Here is a 21,681-nt window from a genome sequence, read left to right on the forward strand (position 1 = left end):
CGTTAGAAAATTTATTGACTCTTGCATTGTCTGCAAGGCATCAAAAGGTCCCTCAGGTGCTCAGCCTGTGCAGCTACATTCTATTCCAAAAGCTCCGGTACCGTGGCACACGATTCATATAGACTTCACCGGCAAACTAAGTGGAAAAAGTGACCGTAAGGAATATTGTTCAGTAATTATTGATGCGTTCACTAAATACGGATTATTAGAGCACACCTCATCATTAGACGCAGCTAGTGCGGTTCAAGCCGTTAAAAGTGCCGTTTGCCTTTTTGGAGCACCTACGCGCATAATAGCTGATCAAGGCAGGTGTTACGTTAGCCAGGATTTCAAGAACTTTTGTTCAGAACATAACATTAAGCTGCATTTTATAGCAACTGGCTCCAGCAAGGCAAACGGGCAAGTCGAGCGTGTGATGCGCACTTTGAAAAGTTTGCTAACGATTATCGAAAACGATCCCAATAAAGCGTGGCGTGACGAGTTAGGTAATGTGCAATTAGCGCTTAATAGTACTAGGTCTACAGTCACCAAATTTACGCCAACTGAACTCATGTTCGGTATCCGTTCTCAATCTCTAGGTATGTCGAGAATTAGGTGTTCAAGTCCAGATTCAGAACAAGAATAGCGAATTGACGTAGAGTCAGCTAGGCAAGATGCGTCAAAAGTTGTGAACGCAACCAAACCAAGTTAGATAGGAAGTTTAGGGGTCCTTATGTAATAATCGCAGTATTAGATAATGACCGTTACGAGTTAAAAAACATAACCGGTTCACATCGTACTTTCAAATACGCGCACGAGAACTTGCGTCCAGTACCTCGGGGTCATGACGGGTTAGTTGAAATATCTACTAGTTTGATGACTGAAGAAGAGGCCATGACGGCGCCGAACGATGTTGAACTCGATAATAGTCACCTCGACAGACCGAATGTTTGTGATATATATTGACTGCAGGCTCCGATACTGTCCGCAGGATCAGACACGCTTACAGCGGAGTCTGATACCCTAAGTAACATTTCAGATCGCGAAATCTTTGAGCATGAGTTCCGAATTCACAATCTCTTCATTCAGAGCAAGACAGTCCGTAACTTATAGGTATGTGTAATCTGTAAGCGCTGAAGTTTACTTAACTATGTTGGCACGATTAGTGAGATGAGTCATTGAATAACGTGGTGTGTGTGTGTGTGTGTGAAGGTGGTCGAAAGGATAATGTCGTCCGGGCCATGCAGCTGATAGCGGCTGGTCGTAGGGACACATTCATCCGGTCCAACCTTAAGTGTTCGTTGGTCGAAAGGATAATGTCGTCCGGGCCACGCAGCTGATAGCGGCTGGTCGAAGGGACACATTCATCCGGTCCAACCGTAAGTGTTCATTGGTCGAAAGGATAATGTCGTCCGGGCCACGCAGCTGATAGCGGCTGGTCGAAGGGACACATTCATCCGGTCCAATCTTAGGTGTTAATTGGTCGAAGGGACAGTGTCGTCCGGTCCATGCACGAGTGGCTGGTCGAAAGGACACACTCGTCCGGTCCAATCTTAGGTGTTAATTGGTCGAAGGGACAGTGTCGTCCGGTCCATGCACGAGTGGCTGGTCGAAAGGACACACTCGTCCGGTCCAAATTGATACTGTGAGTATGTTTGTTAGGTAAAGAGTGTAATGTTTGTTAAGTGATTAGAAAAAGGTGCCGTCCGGTCCATGAGTGGTCGAAAGGACACACGCTTTTTTTATTCTGATAGTCAAAGTTGTATGACAGTAGCATTACGTCTAGTAGTCATAGCTTGTCAGGTTGGGCGAGCGGGTAGATTTACTGACACCTGTCCGATTGATTGTGTCACTGTTACAGGACTGCAATCTGATGCGCCCGAGGACGGTCGAAAGTCAGTCCGGCCGTGACGGCGCATTCCTAGCGCCATGTTAAGAAATACTGCAAATATTGGAACGAGATTTGACAGTTGTCAAGTCTGGCGGAGCGTCGTATCGATGGTCAGCGCGGCCATGTTGAATCGTTTGGAGTTTTTTCGAACGTCAACGGCGAGCGCACCACGTCTGCGACGAATCGCTTTTGTTCTAAATAATCTGGTGTCTTTTTGTTACAAAACTAATTGAAAGTGCTTGTTTAAGAGATTTCCTAATTAATAGTAAATAGATTTTGAGTTTGGTGACCAACATTAAAATTATTAAGATATGGCTGATTCTAATAATGAAGGGCATCCGCCCATATATATATTAATTGTGACTTATCAACCCTAAGATTAGGATTTACATTTTTACTAAAAAAAATTTTCGGATTTTAGTTTAGTTTTAGTTAGTGTTACATGTAATTTTATTATTAATTTTATATGTTTTTTGTGTGTTTTTTTATTTTTCCATACTAGGATTATTTCCATACTGGAAGAAATCGCTTGTAAGCGCTAAGGCCGCCCGTTTCCCTGTTTTACTGTATATATGTTAAGGTTTAACAAAGTGTTAATAAATAAATAAAATAATACCGATTGTCTATTTTCTTTTAAATTAATAATTTTCTGTTATTAAATAACTTTTTAAAGTTATAAAAACTGTTACGTATTTATTATTTATAGGTTCAAAAATGGCATTATTCTGCGCCATCTATGCCATCTGAGAGGTCATATATCAAGTACAATAATAACATAAAGTTAATGTAATCCTTATTATAGTACTCGAACATAGGCTATTTTTGTTTTCGTAGCAGTTTTACAGACAGTGACATCACGTGGGAAATCTTCCAGAGATTGTACGAGGCTGTCATCAGCTCTACAAACCAGGGGAATAAACCGATAGCTGAGCCAAGGTCCATCCCACATCTATGCTAATGGGGTGGCGGGATGTAGACAAGGCTACGCTGTTACCGTGTTCTGCCTCGGGTGACTGATGGTGGTTATGGGGTTTAATCACAGTAGCGAGTCCCACATAACCCTTCACCAGATGGCAGCCACGCCACGGAAAAAAAAAACCGTATCGCTGATGTCGCAACATTGGTCAAGTCCCAAAGACCAAAACTCCTTATTATGGAGCTGGCATCCTAAACAATAGTCAAAATAAATGATAACATTTCGTGGGTTATATGTAAATCGCGATCTTTCGTAACATGTCTGGTGGAGACCGATTCATCATAGAAATGTGGACGGAATCGCCCACGCGCTGCATTAATGCAACACATTTATGCATTATTGCACACCTAGATAGCATTTTGAACCATACTAAAATGAAAAGCGATTTCTAAGTGCGCTTCGTGCCTGCTTTTGCTATGATAATGTTTTCATTTAGGACTCTTGAAACTGTTATTGTACTTGATATTCTGTAAATAACTGGGTGAGATTTCAATGTGTTTGACGCTGCGCGCGACTTTTTAGATTATATGACTAAGCTTTCATCGGGGATAAAATAGTTAACATAATATGCCTTAGTACTGTAAAGACGCACGCGTCGCTCGTGTCATTATTCGATGTCTTTTATTCTTCCAGAGTGGAGTAAAATGTTATAAAGAGATCTTCAAACAAAAGTCTCATATTTTACCTTAGCTTAACAGACCACAGAGTTTTCAGAAATATTTCTTCATTCTTGTTTTGTTTGTAAGTAATAAGGTCTTTTACTCTCGTTTCTAAAAAAAGAAAGAGTGACGGAGAGTTTACTGCCAGTTCTTCTCATCTTCGTCCTTGATTTGAAAACTGGCAGTAAATGTAAATTTAGAAGTTTTTATTTTTGTGACGTACAATAAAATTATACTTTGATTTTTGATTGTTCAAAGGCAAAAATTGAATCAATTCTACAGCCCACTAATTTATTTGTCTATGTGGTTAGCGGCATAGCTAAAACAGAATCAAGATTTCCCAGTATCAACCATCTAGATCGTTAACTATTGACGGCAATTTGAGAATGTCGATGGAAATAGGCCGCCTGCATATTCTGCATTGTTACATATAAATAGCCAATAAATCGCTGAAGTATGTAGATTTCTATTAACAGGTGAATGACTAGGCCGTGTTCACTTAATACTTATGTGTTCATAAGTAAATGCTTTGACAATTATTTGAAATTCGAATTGGTTATTGACTTCTTGTTGATTGTTAGTAATAATCCTACTTAACTTTCAAATTATTGTTTCAGATTGATTGATTTGATAATTTTTTTATAGCTATAGTGATCAACTTTTTATGCCTAACACGCGTTATTTTTCAGAGATAGAGCAGTCTTAATGATTCATAAGCAAACATGTGTATATAAAATATGTATCAGTCCATAACCGAATTAGAATCCACTACCCCGGGGTTGGGAGTCGGTGAAACACTGAAGATAAGATAAATTGTCCAATGTTTATATATTCATACTGAAACCAAAAGATATTCAAGAACAAATTTATAATCTTTCTAAGCGAATATAATCGCTTTAAAATGTGACCATAGGTTTTAAGATCAAACTGTACCGATTTTAATAGTATAGATTACATTTTCAAAAAGAAAAATGGCATTCCAAATTCAAATGTTTAATTTTTTTCCCAATATTCACCTGTATCATGTTGACGATACTATGATTTTATTTCAGAAACTGTTCTTGTACGGCTCTCAAAAACCAAAAAAAACATACGTAACTTAAAAAGCTTAGCTTAACTTTTGTACCGTTTAATTCCAATTACAAAGAGGAATTCTTGGAGATGACTGTCATGTCGGTGGGACGAATGCAGAACGCGATATTGTATTGCTGAAGGCTATGCGGCTTAGCTTTGAGTAAACATGGCTCTTGTTCGTAGCGAAACCATAAAGCTTTATTACCGGTTTACTGCATATTTCTATAACATTGGTTAAAAAGTATATGTAGGAGACTAACGGGTAGGAAGCTCATCTGATATAAAGTGATACGGCGGCCAATGGAGATACATTACCCGAGGGCTCGCAAGTACGTTGCCGGCCTTTTTAGTATCGCTACATTTTTAATAGTGGGCAACTGATACCGTGCGTGGTAAAAACTGCATTAAATAACACTCAGTTGTGGAACAACGGACGTCGAGGTGATATGGGTGGAATCAAACTTAGATTTGTTTTTCTTTATTTTTGCATTCTGCAAACGAAAGATTTAAATTTAGAATGGCATTATTTTTGAAAATTAAATCTATTCTGTTAAAATCAGTATATTTTATAGCGATAATTTACAGTCAGCCTTCAGTTGTTTATGATTTAAAAGCTCGATAGATCATTTGTGGTCGTAAAAATTGCCTTTTATGCAAAAGCAGCGCGTGCGCATCGTAGCATCAGTTATTCACTTCCTCAGTTGATCGGTGCCCGCGGCGCGCGCCGGTCGTGCCCTCTTGTAATGGGTTCACCGATCCCTTCTAACTGTCGTTTCATCGGGAACTCGTCACGAAAATTTTATACTTCTGTTATATATTTTCTAAAGCAGTATAAATAAAATATGTATTATTTTATTATTATGCTTACACGTATACTTTGCACTAGAAAAATGCAATTAAATCCATAAGGAAACATTGCATTTTGCGTAGATATTTTATCATACAAGAACTAGTTAAGTTTCTTTATCCAATCACAATTTAATTCTATTCAAAACAACAACGTACCCTGAGGCGGTATAATATGAATGACTAGCCCAATAATAAACAAGCAAGTACACAAGCAATTAACTAACAACATTTTCTACTTAAAGTAGTGGACTCTGCAAATTAATCCCCAGTATCTGACAAGCAAACAGGATGACATTATACGGTTTCTATTTAACAGCCGTCAGTATCTTCAGCATCACGCAATGGCGCGTAACGAGCAGTGAAAACTTACAAATAGTAGGCTATTACCGCCCCGGGCCAATTTCACCCTGATACCTATTATCAATGTAAGAAAATGTTCCCACATTTCACTGGCCACCCGTAATTTGATAGAACATCATTGAAAACGACAGTGTCAGCTAGTGAGTGCACGAGAAAACTCGATCGAAGGAAAGTTGTTGGGCTCCTTTTAGATTCTGTTTATGTCATGTCGGGGCGGTGTTGATTTGTTATCTGATATCCAAATAGGGATCGCCGGCCGGCTAGAGTTCGATCCGAGTTTCATTACAGGTTGTTTTAATGTGACGTATATCATTTATTGATTGGAGTTGATAAGACTCTGCTGAAATACATTTCGTAATGGATTGCGATAAAGATATTGGAGGCATTACAAAGTATTAACATTATTTTAAAGAATCAACGAGATTATTTAAATAATTAGACTGATATGAAATTTATATAAAATAAAATAATCATTTACAACCTTTTTAGGTAGGCCTCAGATTAATGTATCTGTTTCATGATCATTTGTCAATCTAATAGGTATTTACTAGCCTCCTGTGCCTGACACACGACGTTGACTTTTTGGGTCTCAGGCAAGCCGGTTTCCTCACGATGTTTTTCTTCACCGTTCGAGCGAATGTTAAATGCGCACAGAGAAAGAAAGTCCATTGGTACACAGCCGGGATAGAACCTACGTTCTTAGGGATGAGAATCGCACGCTGAAGCCACTAGACCAACACTGCTAAAACAAAAGCTGCATAAAAACAGTGTAATGTAGAACAGAACTGCACGATACATGTCTATAACTTTTAATTTTGTATTTAAAATTAACTACGACTAAAACAACATGGTCATCAAATTTCTCTACGAACAATTTTCTCTACGAAAGTAGCCATCAAATGCTACTATTTTATGCTACGAGGTCATAAATATAACGCTAGTACGGTAATAGTGTGACAACAAGTGCCACATTTCTCTCTATAACGACCATAGAGATAACCATGACTGCTCTAATTACAAACCAAGTAAATAAAAGTAAAACCATAAAACAAGTAACATACAAAAAATTTATTTTTATTTTTTATACACATTTAAATAAAGACATTCACAATAATATTATCGTTCAATAGTTTCGTAAGTGCATTGATCTGAAATGGTATCGTAAAAGAAAATGGACGAAATACTTTTATGCGTAATTCGATAGCCAGTGCGATGACCTCGATTCGGGGAATATCTGCGGCATCTTTTATGTTTAATTTCTTAATCCTAATTGAATTTGTTTGTTTCGGGTATCGGCACAGATAAGACGCCCGGGAGGTACGTCCGTTGATTGTTTCGAATTGACCTACTGTATTATAATAGCGATGGTTCATTAGCTGTGTTCGATTTAAAATTCGAACATGTGTGTGTATGTTATAACTTTTATTGTTACGTATTCAATAAATATCCTTATGCGTTTTATTTTTGCATTGCATGGTATTTAGAGGCCGAGTTTAGTATAGTTTTATTTAAAAAAAAAATTGAATTGCTTGTAATTTATTTTCTGTAACATATAGTAAAACCCACTTACCCCCTAAACGTATGCTTATACATTATGTCATTATCTTTGTACAAAAGATCGCAACACATCAACAGTTTTTTCAAAGATGGCCTGGAAAAAATATCAACAGTAGACAAATCATAACAAACAATACGCCATTAGTTTTTTTAATGATTACTAATCTGTGGATTCCCTGTGCCTAACAAAGGAGGTTTTAATTAATATAAGTGAAATCTCGTTTCGCGTAAGGGCTGGGTGTCGTCACTTAGCTGTAACGAGGAAGCGAAAGCGAATCGAAAACTATCCGTGACCAAGGCTATTGTTGCTAAAGATAGGCAATTGAAAAAAGGGACGATTAGGTGATGGTTGATCTAATTGGCTTTGATTGTGTAACTGTCTCGAAATCCGATTTAATTTTTTTAATTCATTAACTTGTGACGTAACAATAGTTGGTATAGAATTGATTTTTGGTTCTGGACAAGTAACATTTTGACATCACTAACGTATAGGGTGTAGACGAGTTCTATCTGAAATGTTTTTGTACATGTATACTAATCATTAACGTATATGAATCATGGAAGAGTCTTTGGTAACCCACAACAGGGATGTTCCTAGTGTGGGGACTACTGTCTGTATTACATACTATATAAGTTTTATTAATAAACAAATATCCATGAAAATAAATTTGTCCCTTTCTATTGCAGGGTATAAAATATGACAGCCATATTGGTTTTGATTCCTTTTTTTAAATTACTGGCGGACGAATACTTTGTAGTTCGTCTATAGCTCCAATGAGGTTTTATTTAGTTAAGCAATTTCGTTGTTATATAGCAAACTTGATTTTATAATTGTAGAAGAAATAATAATTATATTTCTTAGATTAGATTCTTTAGATTATTAATTATCTATTATGTGTTAACTGATACTTCATTTAATTATTTTGTCAGTCTGTGGAGAAGATTGTGGTAAATTTTTTTGTTAGAACTTTTTGCATTATAAAAGAACTGTTTTTTTAAAATACATATTTCAGCAACACAATTGAGTTTCATTCATCATCAATTAACTCAACGTTTGACGTTTGACTAGTGTTCTTTTTTCAAAACCGCGCCTATGTAATTTGTTTTTACAGTATTGCCATATGAGCGAAATATAAATATAATATGTTAGATATTTACGTCGCACGTGCTTAGTAGTGTCACGATTCCATAGAAGTTTAAAAGCAATTCCGAACGCTTATTTCAATTGGCCGAAGCCTATTTGTTACTTAAAGGCAATTCAATTACGATATTTACTTAGTCGTGATATTTTTGTGTCGCTTTTACATTTATTTAATGTTGGAATGTGAACGGTAATATTATATCAATAAAGCATTTTTTTAAATTTAGAATTTCAGAACGTCTATCAATGCTTAGGTACTTAAAGATTTTATTGTAAGAGCTTTATTTAGAGTAACTATCTATTGTTTTGTTGAATTCAATATTTATTTAAACATTAAAAGAAAAACAAATAACATAAATTTATAAGGGATGCAACGGGCGGCCTTGACTCCTTGATCTCTTCCAGGCAACCCTTTGACAAACGGGATTTGTATTATCATTATATGAACAATGATTTATGGCTCTAATAATCGCGTATATCAATACAATTTTACTAAAATATATTGTATTATTATAGATATACACTATGTATATCAATTTATGTACATCATGTACGGGTATTCATAAAATAGTTAACTTTATTAGGGTACTCCGTGACCCATTCCAGTTACACTAGCTGGCGTGGCATACGACCAGTTTATTTATACCCCTTGCGCAGAAGCAATCACGACCTAATAATTGATGTACTCGTGCGCACGGGCCACCGTTATAAGTGCTGGATTTGTTCCGTCAGCACCCGTCAAACGCTTATTATTATAAAACTGTAAAAAAATTATTTTATTATTATTTTACTTTTAGTGTTAAGAGAGGTTTTATTTCTGGCAACTATGGTTTCTTTCTTAAATACACGACACTTTTTTCTGACTACTTGTAAAGTTTAAATTTTGAAATTGGAACTCTGTTATACGAAATTAAATCGATCTGTTTTCTTTAATTTAAGAGTACATGCCATCAATTCTAAATTTGTTTACGGTTTTAAAAATAGATAGGTTATATATATTTCTTTACAGGCAAGAAGTATCCGTGTTCTGTGGGCCCTTGATTTTTGAGTTACACATGCAGTTTTTCTCATCATGACATTACCCTACATTAAATTTAACATGGCTTTTCGAGTACTTATAATTAATTATATATCTAGGCGCCCCCGCGAACTTTATTTCGCCTTAATATGGTTGTTTACGTATCATACATAGTAACTACTGTATACCAACATATGGGACGTTTTGCTATGCTACCTTGTTGATAGTGTTGGCTTGTCTGGAATAAAAACCTAAATACTAAATAAAACCTTTTTCAATTATTTTTAAAACTTTTCACTTCTTCAGAGTTATTAGAATAAATATTTAAAAAAATACTTTAATTGGTCCAGTCGCCAAATTATTGTTATTTATACTAAAGATTTTATTGAAAAACTAGTAAATATGAAACCTCCTTTAGTTTAAATAATATTTATTTGCAATATGGTCGGCTCTTTTGTACTTAACACAGACCCAAGTATTAACTAATTTATCACATAGCCCGTCGAAACGTCAAACGACGCATAGAGCCACTAACATACATGTCCCTTTATAGATTAACAACTCATTGAAAACTAACATTCAGTCTTAACTAATGGTCATATAAATTGTATCTTTTCATTATTTATTAGTCCCGTTTTCGAGACATGGAAGCTTTTTATTAATACAATTGCGACAGCGATTTAAAAATAAAATAATTAACAATTTATAGGAAATTCGACATTTTGTTAGCAAACATATTAAACAGTTTCGCATCTATTGTTATATGTTCGATTTTAAAGCGTTTATAATGATATAGACTTTAGAAAATTACTGTCACGCTTATAAAGAAAAACTTTGTCTAATTAATGTCCCACTAAATATCTTAATTAATGTCCCAATTCTCAGAGGTAAGTTTATAAGAATTCAAAGTCTTTTTGAAGTTATTTTTCATACGAGTTGCTTGACTGTAACTGTTACTAACTTTCGCTGTAATTCGTTGATACAAAAAAAAAAACAGTTTCGCTATAACCTCTTTAGGTCTTGGCCTCAGATTTATAAATCTGTTTCATTATCATTTTTAAATCTAATAGGCAAGATCAGCCTCCAGTGCCTGACACACGCCGTCGACGTTTTGGGTCTAAGACATGTTGGTTTCCTCACGATGTTTTCCTTCACCGTTTCCAGCAAATGGTAAATGCGCACATAGAAAGAAAGTCCATTGGTGCACAGCCGGGGATCGAACCTACGACCTCAGGTATGAAAGTCGCACGCTGAAGCCACTAGGCCAACACTGCTCTCTCACAATTCGTTGATACACACTCATATATTTTATAAAATTCTTCCTTAACAACCTCAATCAGTTTAAAGTGAAAATTTTTCGAAATTTAAAAAATGTACGCAATTCTATGCACAGATTATTCAATGGCATCTTTATGAAATTCGTGTATTTATAACTTAATCTTGTTCTCGTGTTTATAATAATTGGACGAGAATTATTTTGTAATTTTATAGGCTTTGATGGCGAGATAACGAATTAGTGTTGGCTTTCGTTGAAGTCATTTTGATAGTTCTAGTCACGTTTTGCGATAATAAGCATATTTGTATGCGTAGACGACGGTTTGTGTGACAATTATCACCTAAATAAACACCTTATAGATTGATACGAATATTGTGACAATAAATATATTGTACGGTTTATTGGCATGCAAAATCAGGATCAACAACAATAAAAATTAATAAGCAAAAAGACGTATAAAAATCATGATTGTATTGCAAATTCAAAACAACCTTGGACCGATTTTCATGAAATTTTGTGTGTTTTTAAGTGAATTTGAGAATTGGATTTACAATTAGTTGATTTTTTTTGGTACCTAGAAAATGTGTACACGACAACGTCTTTCGGGTAGCTATATATTATATAGAAAATAATAAATAATATGAAATAAAAATAAAATTTAGAATTCAGTGGCGCTACAACCTCTTTAGGTCTAGGCCTCAGATTTATAAGTTCAGATTAGTTCCTGACACACGCTGTGGACTTTTTGGGTCTGAGACATGTCGGTTTCCTCACGATGTTTTCCTTCACCGTTTGATTGAATGTTAAATGCGCACATATAAAGAAAATCCATTGGTGCACAGCCGGGGATCGAACCTACGACCTCAGGGAAGAGAGTCGCACGCTGAAGCCACTAGGCCAACACATCAATAAAAAGTACGCTTGCCTAGATGAAAATCACATATACTAGAATGGTAGCTTCTAAATTTTAAATGTTATTTAAAAATAATTCTTGTGTGTACAGAACTCTAAGTTAGAGACGGATGTGTTTTCAATTACACAGCGGAAGACTATTGCATCTGTGGTCTATTTTATGTCTTGGCAGTCTAGATTTAGTAACGTTATATGTAACGATTGCAAATACAATAAGGTAATTCTCAATACAACGAAGTAGGAAATAGCAACAATTTCATTTAAAATATTACAGCTTTTTAATGCCGAGACTTCAGTCATATGGCCTCATTTATTTTTAAGGTTTTGTGTATTTTTATTATTGGATTTATCACAATCCATAGACACCACACATGCCTTTTATGAAGGAGTATACTATCTACTACTATATTAAACAATTGGAGGTCGTATTTTTTATATATAATAGGAGGCAAACGGGCAGGAGGCTCAACTTTTGTTAAGTGATACCACGGCCCGTGGATACTCACATTTACAGAAGGCTCGCAAGTGCGTTGCCGGCCTTTTAAGACTCGGTATGCTCTCTTCTTGAGGGACCCTAAGTCGAATTGGTTCGGAAATACAGTCAAAATCTTTTAAAACGACATCGAACGGACTACTCATATTTGGTCGTAAAAACCGATAGTCGTAACAGTCGATGATGTTGTTATTAAGGACCTAATACATAGAATTCAGCCGGGACCTTTGAATATCAATATAACCAGTATGTTGTACTATGTCGTCGTAAACGGTTTTGACTGTACTTCAGTGGGCAACTAGTGGTGGTGCGCGGCAAAAACTGCCTTAAAAACGCTCAGTTGTGGAACGACGTCGAGGGAAAAGGGAAGACCCGCACTGGGAGTCGATTCCACAGTTTGCTAGTTCGCAAAAGTGTCTTGTAAACCGTGGAAGACTTCCATCCATCAAGGTGATGCAGAAGAAATAAATATTATGTTGACAACATCGTGAGCATATTGCTATGATGATTTGCTATTTTAAAAGAGTACATACCGAGAGTTTTTTACGCCGGCTTTTTCTCTCGGCCTACACCCTCTGTCTTCATTGCCGATGAGTAGGGATGCCTACAAATTCAAATTTAATGACGTGGAATAAGTGATACATGTATCTTATGTTCCATAATAAACATATTTTATTTTATTTTCATAAGTTTGATGCCCAGCTAATAAAAAAAAAACTCGTGCAACATGCCTCATACCCGATTTCAACGTAATACCACTTTCTTCAAATTAAGTTTAGATAATCGCAAAGTTAAAATTCCCTACACAATCACGCGTTAAATTTTATTTATTTGTACTTTTACTTTACTTGAAAGTCGAAATAAGTGTTGTTGATTTGACCTACTTATCGCATCAATTGAGCGAATTCAATATTTTGTTTTTTTTTTAGTGGTTTGGTCGTTTGAGCATTTGTACTCGTTAAATGGAGTCTGGATAGACTAGGCCTAGGTTCCCCTGGATCCACTGTGAAGGAAGGCCCAGGCGGCTGAAAGCCTGCAATTGGTGGGAGATGACACTGGAAGTTTCTCATTTCGGAGGGTTTTTGAGACGCAAAGCCGGAGTAAGTAAGTAATAAATGGAGACTGAATATTAATTATTTGGAAATAATTTATTTAAATTTAATATCTATCGATGTATACGCGTATTAATTATTAAATTATGTAAATAATTGTAACCTATTTTTATTACCATTAACTAACGAACAATCACAGATATTCGAAACAGACACAGAAATATATCTCCGATGGGACTTCGTGAACTTCTCCATTACTCTTCTGTTATATTAGGTCTTCGTTCTTATCTCCAATACTTTTTAAGTATTTGAATACAGTGTAAACTCTGTATAACGCTATTTGTTATAACGAAACTCTATAACGTAAAAACGTTAAATTTGTTTGGTTTAACTCAAAACCCATACATTAATTCTTCCTATAACGAAACCTCTCTATAACGAATAAAATGCTTGGTCCCTTGAAATTCGTTATAAAGAGTTTACACAGTACTTGTGTTTGATATTAAATGTTATTGTATCTCGAGAGGAGAGTAGAAAACTGCGAACTATTCAATTGTAGGAAACCGCAGAGATCCGTTGCTTTCGATATATCAACTCGCTACGGGAAAGTCGCCCGCAATGTTGTTTGATAAGCGCTGCAGTTAATACTTAGTAGTATTCCGTAAATATTTTAAACAAATTTCCAAATTTTTTTTTATGATTGGACAATTCACACACCAATTGACCTAGTCCCATGCTAAGCTGGTGAAGCTTGTGTTATGGGTACAAGGCAACGGATATACATATTATAGATAGATAGACCTAACACATATAAATTCATATTTAAACACCCAAGACCTAAGCACAAAACCAAATGCTCATCACATCGATGTTTGCCTCAGCCGGGGATTGAACCCGGGACCCATGGATTCGCAGTCAGGGGTACTAACCACTAGACCAATGAGCCGTCAAACTGAATATCTAAAGTTTGCCAAAAGATTGACTTTGACACGTTTGACACATTGAATGCCTCAGCAGAGGGCATTCAGCGTAGAAGACTTGCCTAATGGACCACGGGTTTCAACTTCATACCACGACATTCTAGCTTCTTTCGCCCCTGCAATGATCTATTGCTGTCATGTTTTAGGCGACCGCGTTGGCTTGCTTGTTTGGCAATGTGACCAAAATCCTATTGAATGAAAGTTGAGTCCCTTTAAAGTTCCCCGTTAGTATTAATTAAATTTCAATTATACTATTTCGGAGAACTACCGACGGTATTGAGCGAAAACGAATTTGGGTTGTGTCCAAGCCGCATAGTCATCCTTTTAGGATATCCCCAGTACAAGCTGATAAGTGAGAATGTCGTATAAATTAGCTTTATTTGCATAAGTTTAAGGCAGAATATGTTTGGAATAGCGAAGGAATTTCCAAGTTACGCTTATTCTGCACGCTGTGTCAAAGCGTGCGATGCGTGTAGTTCGAGTACTGGCTGCAAATAAACTGTTCCTTTTTTGAATATTTTGATTTTCTATCATAATCCTTTGTGGTTTGGAAATGATTTATGAATGTAGTCTGTGGAAAACATTCGAAATTTAAATATTTGTTTTTAATTTAGTTAACAAATTTTTTTTAATAAATACTTTTTCAAATCGACTAACGGTAAAACGGCTCGTTTAAGAATCATTTTTTGAAACCTTATCAAATAGGTCTATATTAGATCACTTATCGGTTTTAATATTAATATTTAATTTATATTCTTAAATTTGTTCTGCTTAAAGTATAAAGCATTTATGAAGTATTACAGTACGATAATATTTATTAAATGCAACGAGGGCGCTATCCCTCCCTAAGGCCTAGTAGCATAGACTATATAGTCTACATAGTACAACTAGTAGCCGACTAATCGCCTGAGGTCAGACCATGTAGTGCTCGGACCACGTTTTATTATAATAAGCTACCATTATAAAGTTTAGCCATCTCCCGGCGTGTATCTATGATAGAATTAATTTTAGCTCTTGCTTATCCTGTTACAGTTATGTTCATTTTACATCTTAATTTATGCAATGCACTATCTGTAATGTGCTAATGATAGAGAAAATACATAAAGTTATATTCTTAGTACGGGTGATGACTTTGTATTCCAAATTTAAATAAATATAAAGGCAAAAACCTTTATATTTATTTAAATTTGGATTACCGGAAATTGTATAGCGTTCCATATTTAAATGTTCATAATTTAAAATTTTGAGATGTTGAATACACCATTATTCCAATTTTAAATATATGTATTCTTTGATATCATATTTGACCTCAGTAATTTCATACGTAATTTCGTAGTGTTATCATTTGTATACGTTTTGACAAATTGGTACGCACAGGTAATGATTAAAAGGTAGGTTGAACCTAATTCCGAGTATGTTTAACTCGAAATTTAAGGTTTATACAATAATATATTTCAACATAGTCCTTATGACTTACCTATTAGCGCTTCCACGTGGTAGTTGAGAATAATTTCATTTGCGGTAGACAGTTTGGCGGCGGTTTTCGTACGCTGCAACAAAAACATATTATTAACAATAATAGTCAAAATTAAAATATTATCTGCATACATTTACGTTAAATAAATTATAATCCAATAAAAAATATATAAATAATATTGTATATCTAATTATCCAATTATGAACCGCAATTGATTAGCAAATTAATCAAGATTTCGATTACTCAACCCCGAATTCAATGTTTCGTTGCGACAATTCTATATTTCAAAATGTCAATCACATCGTGACAGAGTCCCATAGATTAAGTTCAAGAAATCGACCAAAGAAATTAATAGTGCGATCTTTGACCTGTTGCCGAATGATCTCTGCATTGATATAGATACCATAGATAATTAAATGATGAAATGTTGAAATAAATTTGATGTTGTAGTCATTGGGATCGGGACAACAACAACAACAGCAGCAGCAACAAACGAATATCAATTAAAATGTAGATTTTTGGGTCTACGACATGATTTCTTTTCGATGTCTTGTTCTTCATCGTACAAGAAGCTTTAAAGGCCGGCAACGCACCCACTAAAAATGGGTGTCTATGGGATGCGAAGACTGCGCTTTTTGGTCGTCCCGCAAGCTCGTTTGCCCCCCTATTATATAAAAAAAGCAAGTGTTGACTGCATATATAAAGAAATGAATTGATGCACAGTTAGGATTCAAATGGTGGACCTTAGGATTGAGAGTCATCGGAACTTCAATTATGACGCTCCGCTTCATCACGTCCCAGCATCAATATTTCCCTTTCCAAATACCAGTGTTTCGCACTTGAATAGTACCAGTATTAATTAATATGGGGTATTAAACTTAAATCAAAACAACTATTTTGTTGATACATACTTAAATGAACTTAATAACGGTGGTTAATAAAAAAATCTACTAGGATAGTGAGAAAATAGAGAAGTGTTTTCGATTTCGGATTCTTTCAAAATTATTTTATTAAAAAAAATTGCAGAAAATCTCGAAAAATACGCATCTGTAAGAACAGTACAGAAAAACAAAAGAACACGAAAAAAAATTATTCCAAAAAAATTTAATTACGCCGAAGTATTTACTCATGCACATTATATTTATGATTTAATTTTAAGCAATATTAAACGTGAGAAACGTGTATTTCCCACGATTTACAGAAATCAGATCATGAAGAAATCCTCGATCAATTAAAAAACTTTCCAACTGAGTAATTTTAGTACATAACATTCAATATTTTGATAAGGCCGTAATAAAACGGAATATTAACAGATCTATATATCACGGGCATTGCAAAAACTTTTACGAGTGCCGGTGAACCGTACTTTTTTATTACATTCGAAAGTTTTTGTTACACAACACGTTAATTGTGAGATCCGTTTATAGCATTAATCTATTTTATCTTGACATTTCTTATGCGAAGGACTCTTAAGTTATGTAAAGGAGATAAGATTCGGATTGGGTTTTAATTATTCAGGCAATTTAACAAAACAGGAATCACGTCATAATCGACCTATACTCATATACATTTTTATATACTATTTTATTTTTATATTTGACGACTCATTGGTCTAGTGGTTAGTACCCCTGACTGCGAATCCATTTGTCCCGGGTTCGATCCCCGGCTGAGACAAACATCGATGTGATGAGCATTTGGTGTTGTGCTTAGGTCTTGGGTGTTTAAATATGTATTTATATGTCTATCTATCTATAATATGTATGTATATCCGTTGCCTAGTACCCATAACACAAGCTTCACCAGCTTAGCATGGGACTAGGTCAATTGGTGTGAATTGTCTTTAAAATAAATAAATATATAACAGGGTGAAAACGAGTAGGACGCTATTCTTAAGTGATATGCCTATGGACTCACATTGCCAGAAGGGTCGCAAGTGCGTTGTCGGCCTTTTTAAAAATTGCTACGCTCTTTTCCTTTTTTTAAGTAGTGGAGGTAAAAGGGCAGGAGGCTTCCATGTTGTTTGGTGATACACACTCACATGGACACTCATATTGCCAGAAGGATCGCAAAATGCGTTGCCGGCCTTTAATGGTACGCTCTTTTCTTGAACGACCCCAAGTCAAATTGGTTTGGAAATACTTCAATAATACAAGTGGGCAGCTGGTTCCATAGTGGTTTTTCAAAACTTTCTTAAAAAATGCTCAGTTGTGTCTAAAATACTATAAATATATTATTAGATGTATATATAAACATATATAACTATTCCTTTTGGTTCAATTAAAGTGTTCTGTTTGTTTATTCTTAATAAAGAAATATATTCCTATTGCTTGCTGCATAATAGAATTAATGTTCGTGAATGTTCTGAGTTGTACCCCTTATAATACAATAATACGAGAACATTCGGTTGTCAGTTCTAGAGGTTTTAAAATTGGAACACATAGGCAACAATGTTCTATCCTAATGAAAATTTATGGTCAATAATTTTTCAATGTAATCCATCAACAGATTAAAAATATTTGGTTTCGTTGCATACAGCCACAGATTATATCTTTTGTATATGCAGCATAATGCTTCCGAGACCAATTTGGTCGCTATGAATTTTAAAGACAATTAAAATACTTATGAAGACAACTATTATAATTATGCCATTCAATATGTGGTCTTGGTGGAGAATCTAGAAGTCCATTCTTAACCAACTAAAGATCACCTATAATTTCCAAACGGCTTAGCTACTATGATCATATTACCAGAGAACCGGATAGTCCCGACTAACTGGTAATGTTAGGGAGGAGTGATGGCAGGAGAATTCAGAATTCACCAACCCGTTGGTAAGACCAAATTGAGACAGTGAGGGGTCATAACATCCCTAACGTTCTGAAACAAGTGGATAGAACGGTGTGGAGGTAGCAAGTCGACGTATCAGTTGGGTTTTTTAAGACTGTCAAACCATTGACACATACATAAATAGAAGGGATAGTGAAAATGTATCCCAGACGAAATCAGGTTCTTCTCAGAAATATTGCCAGCAATGAATCATTTTTAATTTACTGAGTTTTTGACTATAATGTTGCCATTCTATTTGACCTCATGTTTTAAGTGCTTCTTTGTAAAGTTTCTCACATAAGGAAGGCAATAACAAGTGTCAGTTAATATAAAATACTCGTAGTTTATATGTTATGGATGTTTGCGTTTATAATATGCGTTGGAGGAAATGTTTGTCAGCGGGGTCGTAAATGTTAATATTGTAATGTAAACCATCATACTCCAAATTAAGACTTTATATTGACTTCTTGATATAAAATGTAGCATTTATTGTTAATAAAATTATAAGTCGAAATGTAATGATTACTACTCTTCTTAAATTTAATTTTTTTGTTAAATTTGCAGCCTTCAGTTTGAGGATAGGTGAGTCATACATAATAACCGCCTAGTCAACTATATCACACGGGAAAAATTAGTACATTTCTTAGGATCCATAGAATCTGTTATTCATTATCGGATATCCTCACACGGCAACTTGCACGGCCTATTTGATTAAAATTAAATTAATTCAAGTAACATTTTTCGCTAATAAGCGAAGCAATGTAAATTATCTTTTAATAATAAATTATATTTTCTATTCATGATGGTACGCTGGTGACTTGTTAACTACCACAAGTCCCATTCCTAAGCATTTCACAAAGATAGCCTATATATTATTTATAAACTTGTAAATATGAAAAATTGTGAAGTATTTAAAAAAAGCATTGTTAAGTGCCTATCTGATACCTAATGAGCTATTTTAATTTAACTAACTAGTAAAATCTAAAAGTGCAATTGTATTTTTATTTTCTCGTTATCATAATGTTCATGTATTTGATAAAAGATAGCTTGTACCATAAACTGTTGATATAGCATTATATATGTGGTGTACTTTAATAAATAAAGAGGCAAATAAACTTAGAGACAAAAAATAGTTTTTTTGATATATACAAATACACATATAAAATAAATACTTTAATCAAAACGTTACTATTACTTTCATTTTTAAGGATATTCCTATAAAAATACATTAAAAACAATTCGTTAGTATCACTAACCGCTTCGACAATTGCTGTATCATATGATAATACAAACAATACTAAATTATTATCTATAACTAAACAGCAAAGGAACATGGTCTCACGATCAGCTCCTCCTTATTATGCGCATGAATAATTTGTAGCCTTAATGATTTATATATGATAAATACACGAATCCTATCATAACATGATTTAGGAGCTTCTTAATATTCTTCCATTTCTAGAAACATCGCTCCTGGTTATGCGTACTGAGATTTATAATACAAAGTTGCGTTATGGAATCCGAAAACTAGACGAAAAGAAACTATTCGAACTCTGTTTATTTATGTACACTTCGTTGCAAGTATACATAAATATAGTACAATTAAAAACTTTAAATAAATATGAGGGCAACTAGCAGCCTTATCGCTTTCTAGTGATCTCTTCCAGGCAACCTATGAGACAAAACTAATGGAACAAAGCAAAGAAAATAAAATATGTATACAATCAAAGGGGCAATAATAAAAAAAGGACACACCGACCATCGATCGTATTAATCACAGTTTCTTCGATTGTGTCATGAGATCTGGATCCAATGCAAAAATTGTACTAATATTCGTGTTTAAAGTACTAACGTATTTTAAAGTTTTTATTATTTACCAATCCACCTGGCTTTGCACGGGAAATGACCCGTAAACCTTGAAAAATTATACAATATGTACTTAAACCCCTAACGAATCGCTCTATTTATTTGTTAAGGCAGTCTTGGCTACAAACTTTTTAGTTAAACCGTCTTTTCATATACGGGTTACTATATGTATAGCCAATATACGATACTCACTAATAACGGGGCTTTTTATTGGTAGAATATTTTTTCAGAACCAGTTCAGTAGATCTAAAGGTTACCGCCTATATTTAATACTTTGTGAAAAGTAAAGTACTATATTGCTACATATTTTTCTTGAAAAACTTTAACTTAAGATTAAAAACCATCGTTTTTATTAACTATGACAGCGTTCTCGTTGACATTTTTAGAATTTACCTTATGTTACAACTTTCCTTATGACTGTGAATATTGTGACAGCAATATAAGACTTTATTACTATGGGAATTAAGTCTAATTTCAGATGCAATACGCAAGGTTATTGCGAAAATCGCGAAAAATTGCGTATTTAAAGATCAAAAATTAAATGAATATTGACAGGGTTGTCAATTAAACTGTTTTTTTTTCTTGTATGTCCAATGTTAATTAAACTCAAGAAAACTTTTAAATAAAAACATATATGAAATGTGTTCTGTTGCGTAGTGAATGGAACAGAATTCAGATTATAATCATTCGGGTTTGATACTGTGAAAATAATAACACATTGAATTATTACCTACATTAATTACAGATATATTATATCTTTGGTCGTACATTATTTGACCTTATGTCGTATATGAAATTGGTATTAAAGGAAAAACTCCAAACGCCACCAATATCCATATACTGATAAGCTAGGTCTGGATACAAAGATGCTCCTCACACACTTTGAAATAAATTTTCCTTTAGTTTTTATAAATTTTTCCTCGTGTAAAATAAGCGTTTGTCACATTAAATCTTGTAATTTATTTTTCTTATGTATAAATGTATCAGTTTTTTTTCTCTTCATGCTTTTTATGTTTGCTTATAAGTGCTTGTCACTTTAAATCTTGTAGTTTATTTATATGTATCAGTGTGCCGAGCGTTGGCAAGTTTTTGTAAATAATTAAATTTAGAAAGGACTCATACTCTACATACTCATAAAAAAAAAACTATTAATATCCTAATCCTTGTATCTTTCTTCTTTGTTGTAGCTGTTAGTATGTTTGTCGTTCTCCGGATTTATACATTTTGTGCTGTCATGTTTTATTTACTTTGCTCTGTATCATATTTTTGAAGTTATACTTCTTTAGGCGCGTTAAGAA

General features: G+C 34.5%; 1 protein-coding gene across 1 annotated transcript in view; it reads right to left on the reverse strand.

Annotated features, from left to right (window-relative positions):
* The window catches only part of LOC125060684 (transcription factor hamlet-like), a 106,048-nt gene that overhangs the window by 52,559 nt on the left and 31,808 nt on the right, over nt 1–21,681 (reverse strand). Inside the window, exon 2 of the mRNA XM_047665679.1 lies at nt 15,695–15,767. The gene's annotated coding sequence lies outside the window, so the exon portion shown is untranslated. The remainder of the gene's footprint in view (nt 1–15,694; nt 15,768–21,681) is intronic.

The sequence above is a fragment of the Pieris napi genome, chromosome 22 (genome assembly GCF_905475465.1).
Source record: "Pieris napi chromosome 22, ilPieNapi1.2, whole genome shotgun sequence".
Classification (NCBI taxonomy): domain Eukaryota; kingdom Metazoa; phylum Arthropoda; class Insecta; order Lepidoptera; family Pieridae; genus Pieris; species Pieris napi.